The sequence below is a fragment of the Pelophylax lessonae genome, assembly GCF_965119305.1.
Source record: "Pelophylax lessonae genome assembly, chromosome: 4".
In the NCBI taxonomy this organism is placed as follows: Eukaryota; Metazoa; Chordata; class Amphibia; order Anura; family Ranidae; genus Pelophylax; species Pelophylax lessonae.
Genome location: NC_138771.1, coordinates 581,246,364 through 581,270,362, shown reverse-complemented (window position 1 = coordinate 581,270,362; position 23,999 = coordinate 581,246,364). Strand labels below are relative to the sequence as shown.

At 46.3% G+C, this 23,999-nt stretch overlaps 1 pseudogene across 1 annotated transcript; it reads left to right on the top strand.

Annotated features, from left to right (window-relative positions):
• The first annotated feature begins 19,978 nt into the window (after nucleotides 1–19,978).
• On the top strand, nucleotides 19,979–22,331 carry LOC309554667 (annotated as a pseudogene). Its single transcript has 2 exons — nucleotides 19,979–20,285; nucleotides 21,417–22,331. The product of its transcript is annotated as an uncharacterized misc_RNA (transcript).
• The last annotated feature ends 1,668 nt before the right edge of the window (nucleotides 22,332–23,999 follow it).

Sequence of the window (23,999 nt, the reverse complement as noted above, 5' to 3'; positions counted from 1 at the left end):
TTGGCAACACTGCCCCCCCCCCAGGGCTGCACTGGTAATCAATGTTCTGATTACCAGCACAGACCCCCCTGTGATCAGTGAGTAATTAGAAAAACTCACTGATCCCCTGGCTGCAGCACAGATCGTCTTCTTCTCCTCACTGACAGGATCTGTGTGAGGAGAAGAAGAGATCAACGGCTGTATTTACATTACATGACGACTGTGATTGGACACAGCCGTCATGTGATCAGGAGGGCCAATCACAGGGCCCTCCTGCCAAAACTTGTTGCTCTGTGTCCGAGGGACAAGACACATCGAGATCGCGCCGCTGCGCGTGCCCCTGGCGGCACAATCTCCCTCCTTCTGCAGGACGTTCCGGAACGTCCGATCAGAAGGACGAGACTCCCACCCGGCCGTATATGTACAGTGGCCGGGTGGGAGGTGGTTAAAGGGTAACTCTATTTTTGTGGGGAAAGAAAATAGCAAATAAAGAAAAAACAATAAAGCGTATAGAATTGCGACACAAATCATGTTGTAATTGAATGTTATTAAAAATGACCTTTCCTTTTCAATCTGCAGCTGCTATAATTTTCTGAAAATGCAATGCAATGTGGCTCCCTGGAGCTGTCCTGTACACAGAATGTATACTGACCACACCCCCAGAAACCTAATTTCCTGCTTGTGTGATTGGCTCACAAATTTTCCCAAAAGTCTGCCTAAGATACAAGTCAGATTTCTGGCATCCCCTGCAACAAAAATGTCATTTTTGATGAGATACTCCCAATAGGAACACCTCTAAAGGGATGCAGGGCTAGCAGCTTTCCCCATTAGACCCTGCAGCAGCCACAGCTGATAGATAATTATGAAACCACTCCCGTTTGACCCACTCAGCACAGAGGAACAAACCATGATTTTTTCAGAATAACAAAAGATAGGAATCTGAAACAAAGTGTGTTAAAATCCTTGTAATGTACAGATATCACCCAGGGGGGAATGTTTTTTTTCCACAACAAAAGGGGAGTTATGCTTTAAAAATCAGTAAATAAGCGAGAAAAACTCCACTCATTTCTCTAGCTGTTTGTAATATCAAGTAATTAATTCTTAAATATCAAATATATCAAAATATTAAATATCACAATGGAGACGAGCAGGTGGGGGATGCACAGTTGAGCCGCAATATTAGTGCCCCCCCAAATGACCCCCCCTCCTCTGTTAATTTTTGGAATGTATTTTTTTAGGGGGGGGGGCAGGTACCTAGTTTTGACAGTTACCTGCTCCCACTTCCGCTCGGACCGCCTAGGTTCTCTCCCCCTCCCTCTCTGCAATCTTCTGGGACACATCATAGGTCCCAGAAGATTGCCGACCATTGAGGAGGCTCAGAGTAACTTGTGCATGCGCAGTGCGCAGCCAGCTGTGAAGCCGCAAACTGTCACAGCCGAGTGCCCACACTTGTAATGCCTGTGCCAGGGATAGTTAAGGGAGAGAATGGAGGGTTCAGGCGGCTGGATCGTGAGACAGGTGAGTGTGTGTTTATTAAAAGTCAGCAGATACACTTTTTGTAGCTACTGACTTTTAATAAACACAGAAACGGCTGCAACGCCGCGGGTGACAATATGCCATTGTCATGATGTTTTGTTTCATGCACACTGCAAAAACTAACCAACGTGTGATCGGTGGGCAGCAAGCCCATCCCAACGCAACCCATTCAAGTAAATAAGGAAGTACCACAAATGCTCCACAACTGCATGCAGAGAGGAGGTGTCACCACGCCTCCTCGCTATTTGACTGCAAATCGCTCTTCAGAGGAGTGGCAGATTTATATGTATGTCTAAACCTAGCCTAAAGGTGGTGCTTTGTCTTTACATTAAAGAGCTGGCAGGCTGCCAAGATCTTATTTCATAGAACATAGGAAAGTTTTAGGTTAGGTTCACACCTATGCGTTTTGCGGTGCGTTTTCAGTTTTGCAGGAACTACAGTCCATTTTTCATAATTTCCTATGGATCACGTTCACATCTGCGTGTTTTCAACAGGTTCATTTTTTGGAAAGTGCCCATATCACATTGTGTTTTTGGTCCCATAGACAATGCAAACACAGCAGAAACACATCAAAATACAGTTGTTGCTGGTTTCTCCTGTATGACAACAGAGACCTCTAAAAATTGCAAAATGAATCAAAAATGCATTGAACAAAGGTGTAAAAAAACGCATGTAAAAAAAATCGCATTGGGAAAACGCATCAACCTGTTGTGGAATTTGAAGAATAATTTCTCAACAATTCCTATAGCTAGAGAGATAAATAAGTGTTTATTTTAAAGTGCTTATACTGCTGGCTCAGTATGTGTAGATACTTTATAATGCATAGTCTTGGCACAGATTCACTTTAAAGCTCGGTTCACACTGGTGCGACATACGCTCCAACTTTGAGAACACATGTCACATGACATGTGTCAATCAATGGTTCCCTATGAGAGCCCTCTTAACTGGTCAGACACAGGTCGGTCCAACTTTGAAAAAGGTTTCTACACTACTTTGGTCCAATTTTGGTCCATTTTCAGCCCATTCAATATCACTGAAGTCAGATCAAAAAGTCAGATCATCATCTTAACTGATCCGACTTGTGGCATGCGACCTCCCCGCCACAATGTAAAAAAAAAACGATGTGGGGTTTCCCCCTAAATCAATACCAGGCCCTTACAATGCTGATTAGACAGCATGATTATTGCACATGTGTGTCTTAGGCTGGCCACAAAAAGGCCACTCTAAAATGTGCAGTTTTACTGTATTGGGGGGGGGGGGCCTGAAAACCAGTCAGTATGTGGTGTGACCACCATTTGCCTCATGCAGTGCAGCACATCTCTTTCGCATAGAGTTGATTGTCGCCTGTTGTTGGTCCACTCCTCTTCACTGGCTGTCCGAAGTTGCTGGATATTGGCAGGACCTGGAACATGCTGTTGTATACGCTGAACCAGAGCATCCCAAATATGCTCAACGGGTGACATGTCCAGTGAGTATGCTGGCCATGCAAGAACTGGGATGTTTTCAGCTCCCAGGAATTGTGTACAGATCCTTGCAACATGGGGCCATGCATTATCATACTGCAACATGAGGTGATTGTTGTGGATGAATGGCACAACAATGGGCCTCAGGATCTCATCTCGGTAGCTCTGGGCATTCAAAATGCCATCAATAAAATGCACCTGTGTTGGTTGTGCATAACATACGCCTGCCCATACCATAACCCCACCGCCACCATGGGCCACTCGATCCACAACATTGACATCAGCAAACCGCTCACCCACACTACGTCATACACCCTGTCTGCCATCTGCCCTGTACAGTGAAAACAGGGATTCATCTGTGAAAAGAACACCTCTCCAAAGTGCCAGACGCCATTGAATGTGAGCATTTGCCCTCTCAATTCGGCCCACACACTATGCAACTTTTGTTGTTAGATTTCCTTTAGATTTACCTTAAACTAGTGCAAGGGTCTGTCTGATTGCATACAAAAAGAAAGTGTTTAGGTCTGACCTCATATTATATCGTTTTGGTAAATCTAAAGGAAAAAATTTAAAGAGAATTGTATAGTGTGTATCCAGCTTTAGACTAGGATGCCATTTAAGTTCATGTGTGTGTAAAAGCAGGTGTCCCGATACTTTTGGTGATATAGTGTATGTTAGACCCTCATCTAGGATAAGGGGGGACATGATAGCAATTTTTAAATATCTCAATGGGGATCTCAGCTTAGAAAAAAAGCTGTTCAGTCGAAGGGATTGCATGAGGACTCGGGGGCATACAATGCGATTAGAGGAGAAGCGTTTTAACCTCAGGCAACGTGGGGGGTTCTTTGCTGTTAGAGCTACAAGATTGTGGAATTCTCTACCACAAGAGGTGGTTTCTGCGGGTAGTATGGTGGCTTTCAAAAGACTATTGGACGTGCATTTCAAGGATCAGAACATTCAGGGGTATGTGAGATGATTACAGCCACACACACCTACACAGGTTGAACTGGGTGGACTATTGTCTTTATTCAACCTCACCTACTATGTAACTATGTAACTATGTAAGGGTCTAGTACAGAAACCTCATTCAATTGTTTACAACCAGAAGTAAAGTGGTTGAAGCTGTCATTTCCTGGCAATTTAAACATTTCCTTTTCTTTATAGATATCAGTTTTGATGTACGGTAGTCGGTTGTATACATCATAAAGATGTGCCGCTTCATAGGCAGATTAAGGGCATCTCCCAGGCATGATACTTAAATTAATTTTGCATTTTTAATGTTGACCTTAAAGCATTATTAAATTTGTTGCTCACCACCAAATTGAATTTTTAAACCTTTTATTTTTTTTGCGCTTTGGTACAGGACCCCCAAGGCAGTGTCCAGTCCCCATGTCATTTATTTAACAGTCCCTTACTTATTACCTTACAAAATGGCCATTAACATTTTTTAACATTTAGTTCCTATCATAAAAAAATTGTGTATATAACACCGATGCAATTGCACACAGGTTCAAATAGGTGATTAAGTGAATATAAATATGCGTGAATATAAAAATGTATAATAAGATAAATTTATAAATACTTTGGTACATAAATAAATGTATAAATATCTAAGTGAATATCCGTGTAAATAAATAAATAAATAAATATCGGTGTACAAAAACAATCGTGCTGAACGGCCCATCTAAAAGCAACTAGGCTTAAACTGTTAAAAAAAAAGTGGGGAGACCACGCTCAAACAATAAGTCCAACAAATGTGAATAATATGGTGAAGTCTGTGTCCAAAAGATTGTGCCAAAAACTCCTATAAGTGAGTATGATGGGTTTCCTTATCTCAAAAGACACTTGCTCATTTGTGTTCGTGGGTTAGCGCACTCCTCCACCGACACCACATGCACAGCCCACTTACCAGATGTCCCTTGAAAAATGTCAGTACAGATATGGGTCCCCACAGCGGTCCACTCTGTACCAAATGAAACCCAGGCAATATGCAGAGAAAGGATGGAGGCTTTATGGTGAAGTATGCTTAGAAATTGATTTATTATAAATAAAGCAACTTACCTTTCCAAATAGGAATACCAACAGAATGGAATTGCAGTTAAGAGGTCCGGAATGCCGTTCTAGATGGCAAGTCCAGGGTACGCCGCTACGTCACTTCCGGTCTTTGGAACACAGATGGAACGCAGAACGGCGTTCCAGAACTCTTAACTGTGATTCCATTCTGTTGGTATTCCTATTCGGAAATGTAAGTTGCTTTATTTATAATAAATTGATTTCTAAGCATACTACACCATAAAGCCTCCATCCTATCTCTGCATATTGCCTGGGTTTCGTTTGGTACCAAGTGGACCGCTGTGGGGACCCATATCTGTACTGACATTTTTCAAGTGACATCTGGTAAGTGGGCTGTGCATGTGGTGTCGGTGGAGGAGTGCGCTAACCCACGAACACAAATGAGCAAGTGTCTTTTGAGATAAGGAAACCCATCTTACTCACTTATAGGAGTTTTTGGCATAATCTTTTGGACACGGACTTCACCATATTATTCACATTTGTTGGAGCTCGGTCTCCCCACCTTTTAGTTCCTATTGACTTTAACCATTTCCCGACCACCCGCCACCTTTATACTGCGGCAGGGTGGCTCTCCTGCGCAAACCGACGTAAATCGACGTCGGTTGCGCGCGGGAAGCTAGGGGGGCGAGCGCGCGCCGCCGGTGGCGTGTTCCCGCCCCCACTCAGCATCGGGGAAGCCGATGCGTGGGTCAGGCGGCTCTGATTGCCGCCTGACACCCGCGATCGCTCCCCGCAGAGATAGAAGGACGGTCGGCTGTTGTAAACACAGCCAACCGTCCTTCTCCCTGGGATGATCATAGAGCCCATGTGATCCTTCTATATGGGAACACAGGTCTCTATGGTCATCTCAGAAGCCACGCCCCCCCAAAGTTAGAATCACTCCCCTAGGGTCACATTTAATCCCTTGATCACCTATATTGTTAACACCTTCCCTGCCAGTGTCGTTATTACAGTAACAGTGCATATTTTTAGCACTGATTACTGTAGTAATGTCACTGGTACCCCCAAAAGTGTAAAAAATGTCAGTTAGGGGTCCGATCTGTCCGCCGCAATGTGGCAATCACTAAAAAAATTGCAGATTGCCACCATTACTAGTAAAAAAAATTAAAAATAAATAAAAACGACATAAATTTTTCCCGTAGTTAGTAGACACAATAACTTTTGCGCAAACCAATCAAAATATGCTTATTGCATTTTTTTTACCAAAAATATGTAACAGAAAACAAATTGCCCTAAAATGTTAAAAAATTTCGACTTTTTAATTTTTGGGGGGGGGAAATGTCATATAGTAGAATGTGATAAATAAAAGTTTTTTAAAAAAAATTCAAAATTTTACTTTATAGCGCAAAAAATAAAAATCGCACAGGTGATCAAATACCACCAAAAGAAAGCTCTATTTGTGGGGAAAAAAGGACGTTAATTTTGTTTGGGTACATCATCGCACAACCGTGCAATTGTCCGTTAAAGTAACGCAGTGCCGCATCGCAAAATAGGGCCTGGTCATTAAAGAGGGAGTAAACCCTCCTTTGCAAGTTGTACCTATAGGTAAGCCTATGATAAAGCTTACCTATAGGTACTGTAAATATCTCCCAAACATGTACCGTTTAGGAGATATTTACCTTACATGCAGCCAGTGACGTCACTGGCGCATGCGCTCTGAAGGAACGGCTGGTGCCGTTCCTTCAGAGCCCCGTGCCATGACCGTCGGCTCCCGTGCGCGGGAGTGACGTCACCGCGGCTCCGGCCAATCAGATGGCCGGATGCCGCGATCCCGGAAGACGGGCGACTGAACATGTCGCCCATCATAGAGGTAAGCGGGCGGCACATCGGGGACTCGTTCTAAGGTAAGTATTTCATAATGAGCTAGTATGCGGTGCATACTAGCTCATTATGTGTTTCTCTTTCAGGGTGAAAAAAAAATTGGGTTTACAATCTCCTCCAGTCTTAAAGTGGTTAATAGGGTTTGGATTTGACACCTGAACTTCAGTAACTTCAATCCTGCCTCAACCAAAGCCAAGTATATTTCACTCATCCCCAGCAAAGGTGTAAGCTTCCCAGGCACTTATCCGAAGTAAAATTTGGTTTGAATCAACTTCAGCATCCACACACACACTACTGTCTGCACAAAGAATCTATTTTTCACAAAGTGAATCATTAAATTTTGCCAGTTGTTGACGACTTATGGAATGTGAGAGCTGAAAGTTAGGTTCACACTAGCCAATTATCTGAAAAGCCATCTCTACCGTGGATTGCTTTTCAGAATACAGCTAAGCAGCCACTGTCAGACATTCAGGAGGCAATCCTATCATCTCTTCAATATATAATAATTTTTTCCTTTTGTTTTGCCGAATGGCAATTTACAATAGGGTAATGCACTACAACCAAAAGCCAAGAATTTGGCTTGCAGTTGAAATGCAGCCCCATTGACTTGAAAGTGTTAGACAGGCCGTGCCGTCTGTCAATTGGACATGCAGCGTTAAATTTCCTGTGGTCACAATGCAAAGCATCGCAACCTCGGCATGGGAACATCCTTCTTTGGCTGTATTTAAAATTTTAGTGGGCAGCCAAAGACAGGCGATCAAATAAATGATTTTTATCATCATTGCTCATGCAGCTGCTGCTGGCTAGTAACTCTTCTAGTCCAGCAATTAGCTTTCCTACATAGATTAACACAGGAAAACAATATTTTGAGTCCATTTAAGGTTCCTATTATAATTGAAGCCCTGATGAAGGGGGATTTGTTTCTGGCCCCCCGAAAGTGTTGGAATTTTCTTCATCGAAATCAATATATTAAAGGGTAACTCCACTTTTGTGGTGAAAAAAATCCGCAAATAAAGAAAAAACAATATAGCGTATACAACTGCGACACAAATCATATTGTAATTGAATGTTATTAAAAATTATCTTTCCTTTTCAATCTGCAGCTGTTGTAATTTTCTGAAAGTGCAATGCAATATGGCTACCTGGGGCTGTTCTGTACACAGAATGTATACTGACCACACCCCAAAAACATCATTTCCTGCTTCTGTGATTGGCTCACCAATTTTCCCAGAAGTCTGCACTAAGATACAAGTCAGATTTCTGGCATCCCCTGCAACAAAAATGTCATTTTTGGTGAGATACTCCCAATAGGAACACATCTAAAGGGATACAGGCCCAGCAGATTTTATCATTAGAGCCCTGCAGCTGCCACAGCTGATAGTTAACTTTGAAACTACTTCTATTTGACCCACTCAACACAGCGGCACAGAGGAACAAACAATGATTTCTTCAGAATAACAAAAGGTAGAAATCTGCAGAGCTGCTGTTAGAAATCATAGGGCCCCGTACAGCCTACCTGGCAGCCCATCCCCCCCCCCCCCCCGAATATATCAAGACAATATTTTCAGTAAAAACACACTAATATCATTATATATATAGCGGACACAAACTAAACAGTGAACTTTTGTGAATTAGCCCTTTTTATTAGTTTTTTACATTAAAAAAAAAAATATATATATATATATATATATGTATATATATATATATATATATATATATATATATATATATATATATAAAACATACACTATTTCTGCGCTCAAGGTAACATAAATGAACAATATAAAATCAGCAAATAAACATGCAAAACACTTGTGGGTAAAGCAGCCACACTAATCCGCAATGTGGCAGATTAAAAAAGAATAAAAATAGTAACTGTGGCGCTAAACCCTATTGGTTAAAGTCACAGATATATGTGAGAAAAGCAGTCCATATACATCCGTCTCCACACTTGAGAAGAAATTCCAGAGTAGAAAAACCACCACCAAAAAGCACTCCAGCACCAATACTCCTTACCAGATGTAGTTGATCTCCATGACAGAGATCAAATGCGCATAACCGGTAAATGACAGAAGGCTTTCCCCCAATGCTGTCCAATAAGCTCACAGAATGGTATGCGGAAAGAAAGAGGACATCACATAGCGCAGACTGCTTTTTTAAGCTTTATTCCTACTCACATATAGGGTACTTACAGGAAGAAGGAAGACATCTCGCATTTGTTACAATTGGCAGAGACCTCCCCGATGTTCCTGGGCGTCTTGACCACGGACCACCGGAACGATGGCCGCTCTGTCTCCTCCACGCTTGCGACACGCGTCACCTAGCACGCCACCCGACGTACGTTTCGTCGTAATAGACGTCGTCATGGGGTGTGGCTACAAGGTGCGCTAGTGCCTTCTATAGCTGCGGAGGAGAACCCGCCTACCGGAAATGAGTGGCCGGAAATGAGGTATGCGCTCCACGAAACCGGAACCACCACAAAAACCGGAAGGAGAAAGGGAGAGAGAACAACATGGGGAAAAAAGGAAAAATAAATCCAAAAACATCCCATATTGTAATTCAATAAATACCGACTCAATCGCCCTTCATGTGGATAATGCCCAAAGCCTAGAATTAACCAGGGAAGGGCACATATCAATACTCAAAAAAAGTATATAAATATCCACCATAAGATAGAAAGCCGCGGCCTGGGGGAGACAGCGCCATCTACCGATGCTCACTGCCAAGAACATCCCAAGAACAAGGAGGTCCCAACAGACAATAACAATTAATTACAAAAATGCATAAAATAATGAAATAAAATACATACAATAAATATCAAACATCAAAAATTAAAATACCACACTTTTAAGATTTATATAAAAAAGTCAGCATAAAAAATGTCCCATATTGCACAGCAAAAAGAAAGACCCCAAACTAAGAATTATTGATGTGGGCATTTAAATCCCATTCAATATTGAGGCCCAGGGGGGTATAAGACTTAAGCCTATAGATCCAGCTTGTTTCGAGCTTGGATACTCCTCTCTTTAAATTACTCCCCCTCCAGTGTCCCAAGAACTTGTCTATACCCAGAAACAGGGTTCCACTGGGGTCTCTATTGTGACATTCATCGTAATGTCTAGAGAGGCTATGTTTGGGGAAGCCCTTGACTATGTTGGCCACATGCTCCTTGAGTCTCACATGGAGCTCCCGGATGGTGCGGCCAACATAGTCAAGGCCGCATGGACACCTCACCAGGTAAACCACATACCTTGTGGTACAGGATATAAATGGTTTAATATTGAAGTCCTGGCCGGTGGACCCGGACTTAAAAGTATCCACACGTCTCTTTTTCTCCACATTCAGCTTACAGATGGCGCACCTCCTACACTTGTAAAAGCCTCCCAATTGTTGAATAAACAAGACTTTTTTAGGGGGATCCCTAATATTGGGAGAAATCTGTAGCCTTAAGGGGGGAACACCCCTATAGATAACCTGAGGTTGTGGAGGTAAAAGGGAACCCAACACCGCATCATTCCTCAAAACATGCCAATGGCACCGAAGAATGTTTTTTACGGAAAAATGTTGTGTTGAGTATGAAGAAAAGAAGGCGAAATCAAAAGGACGCTGTGAATCCTTCTGTTTCGGCTGAAGGAGATCCTCTCTCACCCTAGAATCAGCCTTCGCCAGGGCCTGATTCAGGAGAGATTCATCATATCCCTTCTCTCGGAATCTTTCCTTCAAGACAGAGGCTTCCTGCAGAAAGTCTTCCTGGCGTGAACAATTACGCTTCAAACGCAGGAACTGACTGACAGGAACGGACTTCAACCACGACCTATGGTGACAACTCGTGGTGTCTATGAATCCGTTCCTGTCAGTCGGCTTGAAGAAAGTTGAGGTCACAATCTGACCCTCCTCAATTCGGGATTTTTAAATCCAGGAAGTGAATCTCCCTAGTACTTGATTCATAGGTCAGACTAATGCCTCTATCGTTGTTATTGAGGGTCTCCATGAATTGAATCAAGGAATCCCCCGTACCATCCCATAGGAAGAGGATGTCGTCGATGTACCTATGCCAGAGCACAAGCTCCGGCCTAGGTACACCCCAGACGACATCCTCTTCCCATTTGGCCATGAACAGGTTGGCCATACTGGGCGTGAATTTCGCGCCCATGGCCACCCCCCTGTTCTGCAGATAGTAAATGCCATTGTACCAAAAATAGTTCCGAGACATTGCATAATCCAGAAGGGAGATGATATAATCCCTCTAGAAGCTCAAAAGACTTTCAAGCCTCAAAAAATGTGACACTGCCTCTCTGCCATGTTGGTGTGATATTATGGTGTACAGTGACGAGACGTCCGCTGTAACCAATATATAATTGTCCTGCCAGGTGATATTACCAAGCTCGTTAATCACCTGCATAGAGTCTCGTAAATACGAGGGCATTTTCACCACAACAGGCTGTAAGAAATGATCAATATATTTGCCCACCCGGGAGGTAACGGAATCAATCCCGCTAACTATAGGCCTCCCGGGTGGGCAAATGGGGTCCTTATGTATTTTGGGCAGAAAATACATAACGGGTACCCTTGGGGAATACTCTGGAATTTCTTCTCAAGGGTGGAGACGGATGTATATGGACTGCTTTTCTCACATATATCTGGGACTTTAACTAATAGGGTTTAGCGCCACAGTTACTATTTTTATATATATATATATAATTTATTTTAAAAATGTTAAACATTTTTACAATTATTTTATTTTACAATTTTTTTTATTAATTACAATGTTTAATTGTTATTTTTTTTACAATTTGTTATTTTTTACAGGACAGGGAAGCCAGCAGCGCTGGGGGGGGGGGGGGGCTCACAGTGAAAGGGGGGCACACAGGGAGAGGGCGGATCAGAAGCTGGCAGAACAGGGAGGGTGGATCAGTGTTGGAGAAGCAATTACAGGAACAATGCCCTATGTCTGTGTCTCTCCCTGCAGTAGCTGAAAGCTGTCAGGAGTGGGAGAAACTGGCTTTCAGCTGCTGCAGAGAGCCGCACAGGGTTTCCTTCTGTAATTGCCCCTCTGCCAGACCGCACTGATTTCCTGTGCTGTTGGGGCCCCCCTGTGTTCCTGGGCCCCTTACAGGAGGACTGGTGGTCCCCCCTATCAGCAGCCCTAGGAATCTGCAACAAAGTTTGTTAAAACCCTGCAATGTACAGAGATCACCCAGAGGGGAATGTTTTTTTCTCAACAAAAGTGGAATTGTGCTTTAAATTAGACTATTTTATCATTTGGTCTGGCACTCTTTTCATTGATGCATGTTTTTTTCTGATCAGATAAATGATGACATCAAATTTTCCAATTGCACACAAAAATATTTAATGCCTGTACAGGTATAGCAGATCAAATTAGGTAAACTAGATTATCTGCGCTTTTACTGGATTAAAGCCAATGCTGAATTTTCCCTAAAGTTGATGCAGTGCTACCCCCGCAGGAGCCGCTGTTGTTCAAAAGGTTCTCTCCCAAATTAGTGTAGAGGCAGCCAGGGACACAGCAACAGTCCACTCACACGGGCTAATTGAACAGTGTAGGTGATGTGTTTTTGTTTTTTTGTTTTTTTAGTATTTGTTGCTTGTAGAAGCTACAGGAGAGGGCAGTGGAGTATGGGATGCTCCAAAACGAATGAGCACAAATAGCAGATGACCCTTCTTTCTTAGTAACAGCAGCACAGTCTTTCACCCACAATTGGGAACCATTAAGTAGTATTTAGCACTAATAATGGCAGACTGGAATATTCTGTGTCCTTACGGCTGTGGACCCCAAAGCAATTTGAAGCACAGGTGACAGTAGACTGCAACAGTCTATAGATTTACCGCTGGGGATCATGAAATACGTTGCAGCACAGATAAAAAGAGTTCCATAGGTTCTGTCCCTTGGAGAGCAGTCCAGAATCCTTTGTAGAAGCACTCCAGAGGCAGCAGCCCCCTGAAGCTCACTAATCTGACTCCTCCCAGTCACCATCTGGGCATACCTCCCAGGGATTGGCTAGTCCCAGCTCAATATTCAGGCTGATCATTTAAATTCTCCCACCCTAAGCTCTAGAAACTTCTTCTGGAGGCAGGGGGAAGCAATCAAACTCCCAGCCAATGAAGCCCTGAACAGGACAGACCAAACAATTACTGCTACCCTGGCTAGAGAATGAGCCAAAAAGCTACATTTTACATAGAAGCCTAACAAGGAGGTTGTTACATTGGTAAGTTAATCAGCAGCTTCAGCTAGCTGGTAAAATTGTTTAGCAAGTTCTTCAAGCTATCCTAGATACCATCCTCATAATGTGAGTTGCTTGTCTGCAGTGTGGCGAACCTACCAGATTAAAATTTACTGACACAACACCCAAAATTTACTGGCACAGGGTTACAAAATTACAGTTTTAAGTGCAAATTTCAGTATTTAGGCTACAAACAAGTGCAAAATGTGATTAGCGAGGCGATTTATGGTAGATATTAAGGCAAAAAACAGATATCTTTTTTTTTTTCAATATAGTAGGTAAGCAGCTCAGGGACAGGAGTAAGGAAGACAAGAAGTTAGAATGGGCGACACACACACATGAAATTGACTCTCACAGTGACACTGACGGCAGAACAGATGATGATGACGCTTCACCTGCATGACATGTCCCCTCCTTAGTCACAGTGACAATCTCTCTCCATGCCAAGTGGTCCTTTCAGTCCACTCCAGTCCAAACAGCACTGATAGTACTCCCGTCCCGCGCGAGAGGCTTGGCTCCCTTACATCATGACATCACACAACATGCTCCACCAGACCCGTCCCCCACTGGCGCCGCCCGAACACACTGTAGTAGGCACTCGGATGGTCTCGGCCGGCTCTGGAACTGCACATGCGCAGCTTCTGAGCCAAGCGTCACAACCATATTTTTTTACTGGCAACCTTTTACTGTCTCTGGCATTTACTGGCAGGAGAAAAAGTGCCCATTTAATTACTGGCTCCCAGTAAAAATATTGACAGCTGGCAACGCTGCTTGTCTTTCATGCTCATCCTCTACATCCACAGCTTTCTAAGTCTTGGACTCAAAAAAGGAGTGCAGATCAAGCGTTATGATGACCCAGGTTAGTCACTTCAAGTATCAAAGTCATGGGTCAACATGAACACCACACCACCAGCTATTTCAACTGGGCATCAACAATGGCAGCCCATATAGCTCTCTAGTGAGAGAAGCAATGACATCGCCGTGCTTTGACAGTAATAATATTGTCACGCCTGGCAAAATGCCGACAATGAGAGACTACACAAACGCTCGTTCCCATAAGTCATTAACATGCAGCTGGCCACCTTTGGAGATGTATTATGATTAATATAAAAAATACACAGTAATAAAATAAACACAGTACGTACACAATGATAAGAAAGATTTCCTAAGACAGAAACCTTGTCCATCATGGGCAAAGCACAGCTTGAGATCCCAGACACTTAGAAATGTAAAATGGTGTACAGAAGCAAAGGCGCATTATAAACACACAATGAATTCACACATTAACACATACACATGTCTAGACACCGAGGCATTAATAGGAACACTGCTGCCTGGCAGCATCTAGCACATGTGAACCGGTGATGTGTTGCCTAGTTACTTGTGTGTGGGGAGGGGGAGATATATAGAATTTCCTGAAATTCAATTATCAGACAGAATCAGAGCAGGAAATAGACTGATAGTTATGTGAGCGTGTGCTCTGCCGAATCCATGGGTCAGTGCAGCTTGACTACAATGCCATACTGCTTACATCATAGGCTTGTTTGTTTATCCTGCAGGGGGTGTGGAGGGTATAATTTTCTCCAGGTCTGATAGCTGCAATTCTCTTGTATTTACCAGAATTGTGTCCTTACAGAATAAAGCAGGCTTGCTATGCCCTTCACAAAATCTATCTCTAGTTTTTTTAGACTGTAAGCTCTTCTGGGAAGAGCTCTCGTTTTCATGTTAACAGCTGTGGTGTCCACAGATCATCAAGGAACTCCAATTGGAAAAGTGGGTATTTATTGCCTTCAACCCATGTTCAGATCTTAAAAAAGATCTAAAAAAGAATTATTACTGGAGCTTTAAAGTGAACCTAGACCCAGGCTATGAGCAATCAAGCATGTATATGTTTTTTAGCATGCAAACATATGAGCTTTATAACAACTTTCTCTGCAGCTGCAGGCATTGTGGAGCAATTCATCCTCAAAAGCTGATTTCATGCAATGCGTTCTCTTAGGTCCCCCTCCTCCTCCCTTCCATTGATCCTACTTTGTTTTAGAAATTAAATGGCTTAAAAGGTGAATTTTAGGTATGGCTTTTTTTAAATAGTTACATTGGTCCAGTTTGGACCAATGTAAGCATGAATGTGTCATACCTGTGTGATCCCCCTGGAAGCTGGAAATCACTGTAGTAGGTACCACTACCACAGTAATATTCACTAGTTTCTGGGACCTGTGTTGACCCAGCTGCCCTGCTGCATAATAACCACAGGCGGTCGTTAGCATGCCATTCAGGTAACACTTTACATGTTTTCAATAAATGCAAAGCAGGCATTTTCTTATTGGATGAAGTGGAGAGGGAGAAACAAAAACAAAATCCCCTGAAGTAAATCCAGTGCCAATCATGATAAATTCAGCCGCTGCCGACCTAAATAAAAAAAAAAAGAGGTCCGCACCCTTCCCTGACTCCTGCTGTCTGACAGTTCTTAAGAAACTAAGGGGTGGGGCATGTACTGGGTAATTATGTCATAGGAGGCGAGGTCACCTTGCTGGGTGGCCCCGTTCCTTCTATATTTAAGAACTGTCAGATGGTGGAGCTGGCAGATAGCGGAGCTGGCAGACGGCGGGAGCCAGCAACAGGTGCAGACCTCTTTATTTTTTTTCTGGGTTTGCCGCGGCAGTGGTGTTCATCGTTATTGACGCTGGATCTACAACAGGGGACATTGTTTTTTTTTAACACAGCCATTAATGTCTAAACCGCTGGCAACAAAAGTATGTACACTCCTAAGTGAAAATGTCCAAATTTGGCCCAAAATGTCAATATTTTGTGTGGCCACCATTATTTTCCAGGACTGTCTTAACCCTCTTTTGGCATGGAGTTCACCAGAGCTTCACAGGTTGCCACTGGAGTCCTCTTCCACTCCTCTATGACGACATCACGGAGCTGGTGGATGTTAGAGACCTTGTGCGCATCCACCTTCAGTTTGAGATTGCCCCACAGATGCTCAATAGGGTTTAGGTCTAGAGACATGCTTGGCCAGTCCATCACCTGTACCCTCAGTTTCTTTAGCAAGGCAGTGGTCATCTTGGAGGTGTGTTTGGGGTAGTTATTATGTTGGAATACTGCCCTGTGGCCCAGGGAGGGGATCATGCTCTGCTTCAGTATGTCACAGTACATGTTGGCATTCATGGTTCCCTCAGTGAACTGCAGCTCCCTAGTGCTGGCAGCACTCATGCAGCCCCAGACCAGGACACTCCCACCACCATGCTTGACTGTAGGCAAGACACACTTTTCTTTGTACTCCTCACTTGGTTGCCACCACACACGCTTGACACCATCTAAACCAAATAGGTTTATCTTGGTCTCATCTGACCACAGGACATGGTTTCAGTAATCCATGTCTTTAGTCTGCTTGTCTTCAGCAAACTGTTTGCGGGCTTTCTTGTGCATCATCTTTAGAAGAGGCTTCCTTCTTTTACGACAGCCATGCAGACCAATTTAATGCATTGTGCGGCATATGGTCTGAGCACTGAAAGGCTGATTCCCAACCCCTTCAATCTCTGCTGCAATGCCGGCAGCACTCATACGTCTATTTCCCAAAGACGCTGAGCACATGCACTCAACTTCTTTGGTTGACCATGGCAAGGCCTATTCTGAGTGGAACCTGTCCTGTTAAAACCGCTGTATGGTCTTGGCGACCGTTCTGAAGCTCAGTTTCAGGGTTTTGGCAATCTTCTTACAGCCTAGGCCATCTTTATGTAGAGCAACAATTCTTTTTTTCAAATCCTCAGAGAGTTCTTTGCCATGAGGTGCCATGTTGAACTTCCAATGACCAGGCATGAGAGAATGAGAGTGATAACACCAAATGTAACACACCTGCTCCCTATTCCCACCTGAGACCTTGTAACACTAACGAGTCATATGACACCGGGGAGGAAAAATGGCTAATTGGGCCAAATTTGGACATTTTCACTTAGGGGTGTACTCGCTTTTGTTGCCAGCAGTTTAGACATTAATGGCTGTGTGTTGAGTTATTTTGAGGGGACAGCAAATTTACACTGTTATACAAGCTGTACACTCACTACTTTACATTGTAGCAAAGTGTAATTTCTTCAGTGTTGTCACATGCCTTAAAGCGGAGTTCCGGGCACAGAATCGTTTTTGTATAATTCACTGCATGGTCTTCCTTACCCTTTGCTGAGCCTGAATTGGATATTCCCGTTTTTTTTTTTTTTTTCCCTTACCTGTTTAGAGAGCATTATATACTCACCTTTCCATCGACTTCCTCCCTCCAGAGCCGCGGCTCTCCCCGTCACTTCCGGTCCCGCAATGCGTCCTGGGAGCTCTTACTCGGCGCTCCCAAGATGCACTGTGCAGTGACGTAGGCGGCCGGCCGCTCTTATCATCGCGCTATTTCCTCTAACATTGCCGACCCTACGTAAACCAGTACTATGCCGATCGCATAGTACTGGGCATGCGCGACTCACAGGCCTACGCCCACTCGGATGAGGAAGAAGGGAAGACCTTTCCCCACAACGGACTCGGCGATCCACAAGAAAGATGGCGGCGCTCGTCCAAAATTTTATAAAGTAAGATTTCATACTTGCAAAAAGATTATTCCAGTCTAAGAAACAGGATTAGCGGATATATAGTGGTGTAAGGGTCACTGTTTGGGGGACATTAAAATAAAAAAAACAATTCTGTGCCCGGAACTCCGTTTTAAGGAGAAAGTCAGCCGCCTACAAAAAAACGGTACTGGGGGTTATGGCTAATGTCTTGCAAACCGCAACGTATATATAAGTATTGCGGTCGGCAATCGTTCATTAAGAAGTGTAAGTACCTGAATTGTACCTGGTATCAGCATTTTACATTCCCTGTACAGAAAAGCTGGAATGTGAGAGGAAGAAGAATTGCAAGGAGCTAATCATTTATTGACAAGAAGCATGCTGATAGGAGGAGAAAGCAGAGTGACAGAGATTAGCTCATCACTGTCCAGGATGACCTGGGCACAGAGGAAATGGATTGTCACTTACCTGGTAGAGGCGGAACTGATGAGAGGGCTCTGCCTTACATCTCCTTCCCTGTTTGTCCCCTGAGACTGATGACAGGGTAGGACAGGTCATAAAGTAGCATGGGTGCCTGTATTAAGTAGTGGCCCAGCAGAAGAACTGGATCTTGCCATGAGGTAGAAGCTGAAGAACAGAAACCTGTGCCAGATGTCATCGCAGGGCTTGCAGAGGCAGAAGGCAGGATTGTGGTTCGACAGAGAAGTTAGCAATGGGCAGGCAAAAGAAGTACAGATTTGGAAGATGAGACAGTAAATAAGGGCCAGGCCAAAGTAAGTATCACACGAGCAGGTAATGAGCCAAAGGAATAAGCCAGGCACGGATAAACCAGGCACTGAGTCAAGAAGCAAGCCAGAGTTCAAGTACTGGAGGGATCAAGATCAGAAAGACATGCCCGGCGCTAGGAGGAACGAACTAAGCAGAGGGTATACATGACTGGGTGAAAGGGTAATCGTGCAGTAAGGGTCAAGTGGGGGATAAAAGTAGGTGGTCTGTTAGGGTACTTACCTTATTGGTAAGTGGTCCGGGTAGGGGGTGGAGCTGTTGAAATATAGCTTCAGGGTAGGAGGGGTCAGGTCAATCTCGGAGGAGAAAGCGTGGAAGAAAGTCTTGTGTGTCCGACTGCTGCGTCTCTGCTTTGATCTGCAAATAGAGAGGGAGATGAGTGAGTTAGATGACCTGCTGTCACGGCTCAGGGATTTTGCTGTGGTGCATGGCTCAGACTGGGTTCAGGGACAGGTTGCCAGCACCTTGCAGGGGGCCGGGGAGGGCCACTCGCAATTGAGGCCTTCCTCCACACGTGCTCGGAGGTCCAGGCCTCTGGAGCGCTTTAGTCCGGATCGGGCCCCCAGGGCTCAGCGTCGCTATGGGAGCCCCAATAGGGACCCTTCAGCCCCCCCATGCAAAGCGTGTGCCAGCTTCTGTGGGTGGGAATGCTGGGAGGAATCCCCTTCCTGGATGGAGCCCACGGGGGAGGGACACTCACCTTGCTACAGCCCAGGTCACTTCCTCCATCAGAATGCCTCAGGACAGTGCGGCGGGTGTCTCTGGCGAGGTTCCGGTCGGGACACTTGCTCGGCGGGGGAGAGATGTTGCTGCGGGTGCCGGTCTGCTGCCTGGTGCGGCCGGGGACCCCATCCCTGATCGTTCGGGACGTTGAGTGAGTGGGGGGAGCCGATCGGGTGCCCTGCAGCCTGCATTGCAGACCTCCAGGCCTGCTCCTAGGCCTGGGAGAGTGGTGGAAGTGGAGGAGAGCGGGGCGCGGGCTGATGACGTCACCAGGAGGCGCGGCTTCGGCTTAAAGGGCCCACGACAGCAGCAGCCTGCTTCAACAGGATCGAGCTCTAGGCTGTCTGTGCAGAGGAGATCCGGCCAGAGGAGGGGGAAGTCAGCGTCGGCGGAGGTTCCGGTCCACGGTCCTGAGGTCGTCCGCTCGGAAGGAGAGGTCAGCAGCTCGGAGGAGGGAGAAGTGGCGGATGCTGTTCCTGGCGCGGCGGGGGATGCCGGAGTGGCGGCTGGGGGGCCTTCCAGCCCTGGGCAGCCTGGTGAGTGCTCTGTGTCTGTGCTGTCTTCTTCTGTGATGTCTTGTCTGGCCCGGGGGGTTGGGGGGTTGGTCCCGGGTGTTGAGGGGGATGTTTCCACCCACGTTGGTTTGGAGGTGTAAGGGAGCCTGCGGGACTTGCTGTGGCGGCTGGAGGCTAGTGCTCTGGCGGCCCCTCCCCCGGTGACGGCGTGGGCCCCTCAGGGACACGGGGTGGCGGTGGGGGGCTCCCATTTGGGTCAAGGGTCGGCTGTGGCGGGAGCCCAGGCAGGGGTGACGATGGCGGGCACGCAGATGGAGGAGGCGTCGCTGGCTCTGGTTGCGGCTGCTGCAGACAAGACCGTGGTGGGGTCCAAGGAAGGTGACAAGGTAAGTTTGGCGGACTCGGCGAAGTGCGAGGTGTACGTGTGCTTCGAGGGACCATTGGGGGCTCACCTTAAGCCCGAAGTTCGCGACAAGATCTGGAAAGGTGACTATGTCGAAATTTTTTCCCTTCTCCCGTTGGAGAAGTTTAACTTGGATAGGGTGAAGCCGGACGAGAGCAAGAAGGAAGAGGAGGAGAAGCGGCGGTATCGCCTGATCCCGCGTACGTTTGCCAATTGGTTGCAGGCTTTTGCGATTTTGGCAAGCGTCATTGGAATGAAGGCGCCCGAGAATTGCTCGGCATTGTTCTGTTACCTCGATTCGATTGGGGAAGCCCACCGTGTGTACGGAGGGGTGGCATGGTTGCGTTACGATGAGCAATTTCGGCAGCGTAAGGCGGTTAGGCCCTCCATCCGGTGGGATCATAAGGATATCAGCCTTTGGATGAAGTTGATGACGACGGCCCGGGTGGGGAGTCAGTTTTTTCCAGGGGGGGCCGGCGGCACTTCGACCTCGGGTTCATCGGTCGATAAGAGGAAGGGGGTCTGTTGGCAGTTCAACGAGGGCACGTGCAAGTTTGGGGGCTCCTGTCATTTTAAACACGAATGTTCAGGATGTGGCGGCGGTCATCCCCTGTCCCGTTGTTTCAAGCGGGGAAAAGGGCGCGGTAGGGAGGTCGCTGGCAAGAGGGATGAATCCGGTGAGGGTGGCAAGGATGGCCCTATTCTTAAATAGGTACCCCGATCGCGAGGCGGCTGGCCGTCTTGAAGTGGGTTTTCGGGAGGGTTTTATCATTCCGTGTACATTGGGGGTGATTCCGCCCTTAGCGGGCAATTTGCGTTCTGCCCGACTTTACCCGGAGGTGGTGGCGGAGAAGCTGGCTAAGGAAGTGGCGTTGGGTAGGATGAGCGGGCCTTTTGCTTCGCCCCCACTGCCAGGGCTGGTGGTTTCTCCGTTGGGGGTGGTCCCCAAGAAGGAACCGGGCAAGTTTCGCCTGATTCACCATCTTTCGCATCCGCGGGGTGGCTCAGTTAACGATGGTATTGACCCGCGGGCGTGTGCGGTTACCTATACGTCGTTTGATGCGGCCATTTCTTGGGTTCGGAATTATGGCAGGGGTGCGCTAAGGCCGACGTGGAGGCGGCCTTTCGCTTACTGCCGGTTCATCTCGATAGTATGCACTTGTTGGGGTGCCGTTGGCAGGGGTCCTATTTTGTGGATCGCTGCCTGCCGATGGGCTGTTCCATTTCGTGTGCCTTATTTGAAACCTTTTCTTCCTTTCTGGAGTGGGTAGTTCGGGATGTGTTGGGTGTCAGCTCCATCATCCATTATTTGGATGATTTTTTATGCATAGGGCCCTCGGGCTCGAGGACCTGTGCGGTCCTCCTGCGGACGCTGCAACACATTGCGGACTGTTTTGGGGTTCCTTTGGCTCCTGACAAGACAGAGGGGCCTGTGACGGAATTGGTTTTCCTGGGCATTACGATTGACTCTCAGGCCATGGAATGCAGGTTGCCATTGGATAAGTTGGTGCTTTTGAGGGAGGAGGTTAGGAATGCGAGCGGTCGTCGCAGGATCACGCTGCAGGAGTTGCAGTCGTTACTCGGTAAGTTGAACTTTGCCTGTAGGATAATTCCCATGGGGCGCATTTTTTGTCGCCGTTTGGCTGCGGCTACGTCGGGGTCCGGGCCCCGGGCATTCTGTGAGGCTTACTAGGGAGCTTCGGGCAGATCTGCGAATTTGGGATGTTTTTATGGAATCTTATAATGGCTGCTCGTTGTGGATGGACGGTCCACTTAGTAACGGGGACTTGGCCCTCTTTACGGATGCGGCTGGATCTGCGGGTTATGGGGCATTTTTTCAGGGTCAGTGGAGCGCGGAGCCGTGGCCGGAGTAATGGGAGGCGGCAGGTTTCCTGCGTAACTTGGTGTTGTTGGAGTTGTTTCCTATCGTGGTTTCGGTGGCCCTGTGGGGGGCGGGCTTTGGCAACAAGAAGGTGCATTTTCATTGTGATAATATGGGTGTGGTGGAGGCGATCAATAACATCTCAGCCTCTTCCCCCCCGGTGGTTAGCCTGTTGCGTCATCTGGTCCTGTTGTGTCTGCGTTTCAATGTGTTTATCTATGCTGTGCATATTCCAGGTGTTTCTAACAAGGTGCCCGATGCTTTGTCTCGTTTCCAGTGGACCGAGTTTCGCGTGTTGGCGCCGGCGGCGGAGCAACATGGGATTCCCTGTCCGAGGGATTTGTGGAGGGTCCCCTTGGAGTAGCCGCGAGTCTGATTCGGCAGTCGCTGAGCCCTGCGACTTGGGAGGCGTATGCCAGGAGTTGGGCGGAATGGCGTTCCTTTCTGGAGGCGGTAGGGAGGTTGGACTTGGGGGAGGATGTGTCCGCTTTGGTGCTTTACTTTGTCTGTTGGAATTTTGGACGGAGTGTTTCGGTGGTGGCCATGGATAGAAAACTGGCGGGTCTGGCGTTTTGGTTTAAGTTGGAAAGGGGGGTGGATTTCACCAAGGCTTTTCAGGTTCGGCAGGCTGTGAAGGGGTATCAGAAGGTTAACCGGGGCCGCGATACGCGGCGTCCTTTTCGCTCTTGGGTGTCATTTTGGTGAGGCTGAGCACGATTTGCTCGTCGCCTTATGAAGGCTTGCTGTTCAGGGCGGCCTTCCTGTTGGCTTTATTTGGGGCCTTCCGGATTGGCGAACTAGTTAGTCCGTCGACACGGGTAGCTGGGGGGGCTTTTGCTGGAGGATGTCGTGCGCACTGCAACCTCGGTTCGGATTCGTCTCCGTAGGTCCAAGACGGACCAACAGGGAAGAGGTAAGTGGGTTGAGCTGTTTCGGGGCAACATTGCTGATATTTGTGTAAAACAGTAAATTAATACCCGCGCTGTGATGAATAAATAATCGTAGAAAATATATATATTTTTATATCCTGAAGCTGCTGCTCACCAAGTAAAACACCAGGAAAAACTGAAAAACATATAGGCAGCGCTAGCAGGTAGAATATATAAATAAGTGCTATATAATTAAAGGTTAGTATACTGTGAGAAAATGATTAAAATTCTTCTAAAAATTAGGTGCATACAAAATCAATAAATATAAATTCATAAAGTGCAACAATAAATATGATCCAGTGTCCAAAATGTAATCATATGTAAAGTGCAAGATATATTTAAGGTGCAGTCCAAACAGATATTCTTCCAAAGAAGTTGTGGTGCCAGAAAGGTGCTCAAAATTCAAATAAAGTGCCCAAGTGCTCTTCAAGGAAAATCCCCCTATGGGGATGCACTCACCAAATTTAGGATGTGAATGAGCCTTAAGCGAATATGATATTCCGGTTGAAAAGGGTAAATGCAGCCTCACGGATACATAAGATCTCCCTTGCCCGGATGGATGGATGGCTGCAATCTCTTACTTTTGGCTCCTTATTAGCTCCTCTCCACTCTCTCCCCAGTGATGTAATCAGAAGAAAGGGAAATGGTAAATGACGCTGTAGCGTACCGCTGCCCGGAAGTGCGTTGACGCGTTTCCCCCGCCTTGTGGGCGTTATCAAAGACATGTCAGGTTTGTGGCCGTTTTTAGGAAGTGTTTGCTGGCCGGGGGCTACGACCCGGCGGCATATGCGTCGCATTCTTTTCGCATCGGAGCGGCCATGGAGGCAGCCCGTTGGGGTTTGGGAGAGGACGTGGTCAGGCGCATTGGGTGGTGGGAGTCCCGCAGATTTCAATCTTACGTCAGGCCCCATCTGGTGTAGGAGCCCCCGGGTAAAGGGGGGCCTTGCTGTGTTTGTTTCTTTGTGAATTTTTCTTGTATCGTTTGTTGTTTGTAAGTGTGGTAAGGGTGGAGGGTGCACTGTGTTTGTTTCTTTTGCAGGTGTCCTGCAGTGCCTGATCTGGATCCTTGGCCATTCTTATGTCTTCTGGGGGGCCAGGTGGGC